At 50.6% G+C, this 6,708-nt stretch overlaps 1 pseudogene; it reads left to right on the forward strand.

The window, feature by feature from the left end:
* The first annotated feature begins 262 nt into the window (after positions 1-262).
* On the forward strand, positions 263-2,133 carry LOC131538576 (uncharacterized; annotated as a pseudogene).
* Positions 2,134-6,708: the final 4,575 nt, after the last annotated feature.

Below are 6,708 nucleotides of genomic sequence, written 5' to 3' on the forward strand. Positions count from 1 at the left end.
GTGTTCTTCTTTCCTTTCTCTGTTCTCCAGCTGTGTGACCTGTGTGTGTGTGTTCAATTTTCCCCCACAGAGGCTACAAATTAGAAGCACGCCCCCAGAGGACCACAGTCACAGAGAACCACACTCAACATTAGCACACACTTTACATTGCACTCTTACACCCCTGTTTGCTTTGTTTGTTTTGTTTTGTTTGGTTTGTTTTGTTTTTCTCTTCAAGGTCTGTGTCAGTCGCGGTTCGAGATCACCCTCATTCCGCCAAAACATGTCTCGCACAACAGAAAATGTTGGCCACTGGGAAGATCTAGAAACATGGCTCAGTGTGGCGACAGACAGCCTCCTCTCTAAGGCTGCTGAAACACTCAAAACCCAGTCACAGGACCAGCTGGACGACAAGCCTCATGGCACAAGACCCAAGTCAAAGCTACACTCACAAAGAATTAGCCAAGATCACCGGCTCCTTAAGTCACACACTCATCGCCACCCTCAAGTTGAGCGACAAGCACGCTGCACAGCTCCAGCAGGAGTTAACATGCGCATAACGACGCATCGAGCAGCTGGAACTGGAAGCTCAGGAACGACGGGAAAGGCCGGATGAGGTGGAACAAGTGAAACCTGAGGTGAAACCTTAGTAGCTAACACCCAAGAAATGGAACAGGTCAAGGCAGACTACGTTGATCGTTCGAACAAGCTACAGTATGCAGGGATAAACATACTTCAGGGATAAAAACAACAGAATCAAAGCCCTTGAAACTCACCTGGATGAGTCACGAAACGAGATCAGCCGCCTAATACGACAGCTTGACGACCTCAAAGAGGAATCCGATAGTTTCCAAGAGGAACTCAAGCACGCTTACGAACTGCGCCGTGAGCCGTCGAGGACACGACGCGCACCGACCTCACCCCTGCCAAGCAGGACCGGGTCACCTGTTCCTGGAGTGGTGTTGAAGCATTCACCAGCTCCCTCTGAAGAACTTCACGTCACGGCAAAGCCAAAAGAACCTGCCGCAACCAGCCGCAGATCGTCGCATGGCTTGGACCTGAAAGACCTCGATAAGCTCGCCAGGAACATTGGCAAGTTCACCCCCAGTGTGCCAAATAGCCAAAATGTCCAAGCTTACCTCCAAGATATCGATTTCCATCTGGAAATGCGACCTAACGTTACGGACAAAGATAGACTCTATTTACTCCGAACTACATCCAGTCCTGAAGTTCGCTGCTTCCTGGACACCTGCTCACACAAAGACTGATTACCAACTGCTCCGAGAAGCCCTCATTAAAGAGTTTTCCGATCCTGACTCCGAACAAGGCTTAGTGGCTGCCCTATAGACAAGACAAAGACGTCACGAACCTCCTCAAGCCTACTACAGCCGACTCAGACGAGCATACTTCGGAACTCGCAATGAACCTGACATGGAAGATGATTTGAACTTCAAAACTCTCTTCCTGAGAAACCTCCATCCCTGAGTAAGCCACCATCTTGGCGTTCTCGCATGTCCACGAACAATGAATGCTCAGCAGTTGCGAGACTTGGCGCAGAAGGCCTACGGCAAACAAAAGATGGCCTCAGAGAAAGGCTCCAAAACCCCAGCAGTTCTTGACTTCAACACTCAAAGTCAAGGGCTGGCTCTAGAGGGCACCCAACGCCAAGACTCTGCCAAGCCGCCACCCAGAGAGTGGAATGCACCCTCGTCCAACAAAGAACGAGACTCCCACGCTGGTACCCGATCTAAACAGAGGTACGAACGCTGGGATGGACCGCGTGGACGTCAACGCTCACCTGGATGGAACTGGGAGAAGTCATGGGACCAATCAAGGCCTCAGGAGAATCAATGGGAGAGATCGTGGAACCAGCCAAGCTCATTTGGAAACTCAAGAGGGAAAAGCTTATGGGAAACCGATGGAAACTCCAAGGGAAAACGACAAACTCACCCTGGAGCAACCAGTCCAAGGAATCGACGAAAGAAGTCACAAAGATCCCAAGCTGACCAAGCTCAAACTGAATCCACACAAGAACAAAAGACACCACCGTGTTTTGACTCACAAGAGTCGATGAAAATGATGATGACAGAGTTCTTCCAACGAAAGGAGGAGGATCGGAAGTGGGAAAAGAAAGAGAAACCAGATTCAGCCTGACTAGCGGCCGGAAGAGAAGGCAGCGACCAGCTGACCCAACCAGGCACAGAAAACAGCACTCCCTCACCTCACTCTCAGAGAATCGTAACTACCCTAACTTCAGGTGGACATGAAATCCCACGTGAAAGCCTAGCAACAGAGTTAGACACTAACTCAACACTCAATCCTCTAAGTCACAGCAGCGTCCAACAAACACCTGCTGACGAATCCCATCAAGTTCCTGAAAGTGCTGTCTTGGTCGTCTGCCACTCCTCCGACGAACACTGCATCAGTCCTGATATCATAACAATTTCCTCCCAAACTCCAGTCCCTCAGCTCCTAGGCGATCTCATTGAGAAAGGTATAGCAAGAAAGTTTTATCTCTCCATCATCATCGAACGACACATCAGAGTCGAAGCCCTTCTGGACACGGGGGCCGACATTACTCTAATGTCTGCTGAACTCCTCGAGGAAGTCCAAGAAGGAGCAAAGAGGACGAACAGAACCCTCAAACTCCAAAGGTGTGAGCTGAACCTCCAAGCGTATTCCCACACGGGCCTACGACTGAAACATGTGGCTCCAATCCACCTGACAGTGGGATCAATGGATCTCATTCATCCAATATATGTCTCCCCACTCAAAACATACCCACTCCTTATTGGGAAGGATCTGCTTAATCGTTTTGAACCTCTAATAGACTTCAAGCATCTAAAGATGTGGACACAAGTCCGCGAACCTCTGCCTTGCCAGTCATTAGACATCAAGTCACAGACACCGCCCCCAATTCATGGAATGATGGCGCAGTATCAGAACCAAGGCCCGAATCAAGCTCAAGCAGCAAGGACCAGGACCCTCTCCTCTGCTCACTGCAAGAGCCTGAACCAAACGCAGGCCCCCTCCGAATCATGACGGCAATAGATGTCCATGGCACGTCAGTGTCAGATGCGACACTAGCCCTGTGGGCAGAAAACTCAGCCATTAGCCTGAAGCTATTTAGAATATTGAAGCAAAGACACCAAAGTCTACCACATGTTGCTAAACACAGCCGCTTCCCTCTCAGTCCCTGGTCGACAACCATGGCCACCTCCAAGATCGTCTGCGCTGTAGACATACGATGGAACAACAGACATCTGAGTCACTACTTCCTCGTAGTCCCTGACCTACCTCATGACATCTACATTGGAGCGGATATCATCATCCGGCTCAATGCTTGCATTGATACCGTGAACGACATAATATGGGCTCCCCCGTCATGTCAACTGACAACGTCAGTCAATCTCAAGAACCTCCAGTCTGGTCAAACCATGCCAGACGCATGTGCTATGATCACTGAGCAAGAAGCCGCAATACCTGCCTACAGCAAGAGTGTCAGTGTCCGCCTCAACATGCGACCTGACCAGGCTCTCAACAGTAAGCTAGGCTTCTTCCAACCTTCCAGGACCTGCCTAAAACTCGGATTGACCCTGGAAGCCACACCTCTCATTGAAGTGTCATCCCGTGCTGTGTATGTGTTGTTCAACAACTGTACGGCCCAAGACATCCACGTTCCTAAAGCCAGTCACCTGGGTTGGCTCATCAACCAGGCGTTCCACGACTTTGAACTGACGGTACCTGTCATAGGCCCCATACCAGCCCAGCTGATGTCAGACGAATACAATGACACCATAACATTCACAAAACCTCATGAAGTCATTGCCATCACTTCCATTCTGCCGGTGGCCAAAGAAAGTGTCTGCCGTTCAGAACTAACAGATGACTCTCAACACAGCCTGCGACAGAATCACCTACACAGGTGACCCTCGGGGTCCAAAGCCCCTCAAATGACTCAGCTGCAGAAGAGCCCTACGCCGGGTTCAACGCACAAATTCAGCAGATCCTGAGTGAGGCGGATGCCCTCCAAAATGAGGTGGATCGCCAAGGACTCAAAGAGGTTCTGCACAAGTACAAAGACTCCTTCGCAAAGGATTCACTGGACTGTGGACTAACCAACATCCACACTGTGCGCATCCCGACAAACCCAAATGCGCCACCCACATTTGTGCGGCAGTATAAAATCCCAATAGCGTCATATGAGCCAGTGCAAGAAATTGTTGACTCCATGCTGGAAAAGGGGGTCATCCGGCCCTGCAACAGCACATACTCTGCCCCGATATGGCCAGTCCTAAAACCCGACGGAAAATGGACCACCATAGATTATCGCAAGTTGAACCAACAAGTACCCTTGTCACGATGGCCTATGACCCATTTGGACCAAGAAATCCCAAAAATCAAAGGCTCGACGATCCTTTCCACATTGGACGTCGCCTCCGGGTTCTGGACGATCCCTGTCCACCCCGAAGACCAACATAAGGTTGCGCTCACCTTTGGCAATCGACAGTACACCTTCACACGGTGCCCTTTCGGCTACGCCAACTCACCAGCAGAATTCAACATCTTCCTGAACAAAGCATGCCCTGACGCCAGAGCCAGAGGCAACCTCGTTTATGTGGATGATGTTTTGATGAAACATTCAAGCGTGGAAGACCACCTCAAAGAAATCGATCATGTCCTAAACCAGCTGACAACAGCAGGAGCTAAGATTGCCCTTCACAAAGGACAGTGGTGCAAAACCAAGGTGAACTATGTCGGCCTGCTCGTCGGACGAAACGGCATCGAGCCACAATCGAACCGCATCCAAGCAATCCAAAGCATAAAGACGCCGACTAACATATCGGAACTGCAAAGCTTTTTGGGAGTGTGCAATTACTCACGACAGTTCATCGAGAACTATGCTGACATTGCACGACCACTAACGTCCCTCCTGAGAAAGGATGAACCCTTCATTTGGACGGAAGCCCAGGACACAGCTATGAGCCAGCTCAAACAGCGCCTGTGCTCTGCTCTGTGCCTGGCTTACCCAGACCCAGGTAAAGAATTCTATCTGGACGCTGGATTCTCCAGCCATTGCCTTAGCGCAGGCCTATACCAGCTCCATGACAAAGACAAGCGAGTGGTCGCTTATGCCAGTAAAACGCTACTTCCCCCAGAATGCAAGTATTCAGACTGCGAAAAAGCTTTGCTCTGCACTGTGTGGGCTATCCAGTGTTTCTCTAATTACATTGGTGCACAGAAAGTCATCGTCGAGACTTGTCATCAACCAGCCACCTACCTCAACAGTCAACGAATCAGAGATGCCGTGGTGACCAACGCACGCATAGCTACCTGGCTAATGACACTCCAAGGATGGGACGTTGAGGCAAGATATGCCCAAAACTACAAATCTTCACTTGGAAACAGGCTAGCGGCCTGCCAAAACTGCTCAACGGATACGTTGGACACCTCAGCGGAATCTAAAGAACCGCTACAACCACAACTGACGAATCACAGGTACTTCGAGGAGAATGTGTGTGAAGGGATGCCCACAGCTTATGTCGATGGCTGCTCCTATAATAACAAGGGCATTTTAAAAGCTGGCGCGGGAGTGGTCTGGTTCAACAACGTCCCTTGCCCACCGCAACAATTCAACATAGGCCCTCACTCATCGCAGTACGCAGAAATAGCGGCCATCCTCATCACGCTACAAATAGCTGCATCCCACGACATCAAAGAACTCCTCATCTGTACCGATTCGAACTACGCCCGTCTCAGCTTCACCTGCCATTTAGCTGGATGGAAACAGAATGGATTCAAGACAGCTAACAACAAGCCTGTCAAGCACCAGGAACTCTTCCAAGCAGGCGATGCCATTGTCACCAAACACGACATGATCGTTTACTGGAAAAAGGTTCGAGGTCATTCGCGTCAACCAGGACAAGATAAAGACTTCAATGACCAAAGCGATGCCCTCGCCAAAGCAGGTGCATTACAAGGAGAGTCCTGGACATTTCAAGCCCTCCCACCCAACCCTTCCGTAGCAGCTATAACCCGCCACCAACACGCCACGGGCGTACAAACCCCCGCCTCCTCCCACATTGCCCTATCATCTCAGTTCGCTGCTGACGATCTCCTCACTCTCCAAACTGCGGATCCGACACTGCGAACTATTGCACTTCACATTTCCGACCCCTTAACTCATCCGATTGCCACCTCCGAACTAGCCACTTCCTCCGAGCTCCGCACGCTCCACTCTATCAAGCACATGCTGCATCTACAAGACGGCGTTCTCATATATGTCCCTGAGCCCCTTACTGCGCCAAAGCTTGCAGTCCCTCAGGGCCAAAGGGGGATCATGATGACACACGCCCACGATGCACTATGCGCGGAACACCATGGCGCCAAGGCCACTTATGAGACACTCAAGGAAGTAGCATACTGGCCTGGCATGCAACAAGACGTGGCGGAATACGTAAAAGGGTGCCTGGTGTGTTGCCAGTTCCAACCGGCAAACCCAAACCACCGAGCCCCACTGCAAAGGAAAGGAATGACCTTCCCCTGGTCCGATCTCCAAATAAACTGGGTAGGACCCCTGCCACGGTCGACACGGGGTAACAAATACTTCCTCACCGTGGTTTGCGAATTCACAAAGTGGATAGAATGCCTCCCAGCTCCCAATGATACAGCAGAAACAACAGCCTGCCTGTTAATGAACCACATCTTTTCAAGATTTGGACTGCCTTT

Source organism: Onychostoma macrolepis, chromosome 04, assembly GCF_012432095.1.
Source record: "Onychostoma macrolepis isolate SWU-2019 chromosome 04, ASM1243209v1, whole genome shotgun sequence".
NCBI lineage: Eukaryota > Metazoa > Chordata > Actinopteri > Cypriniformes > Cyprinidae > Onychostoma > Onychostoma macrolepis.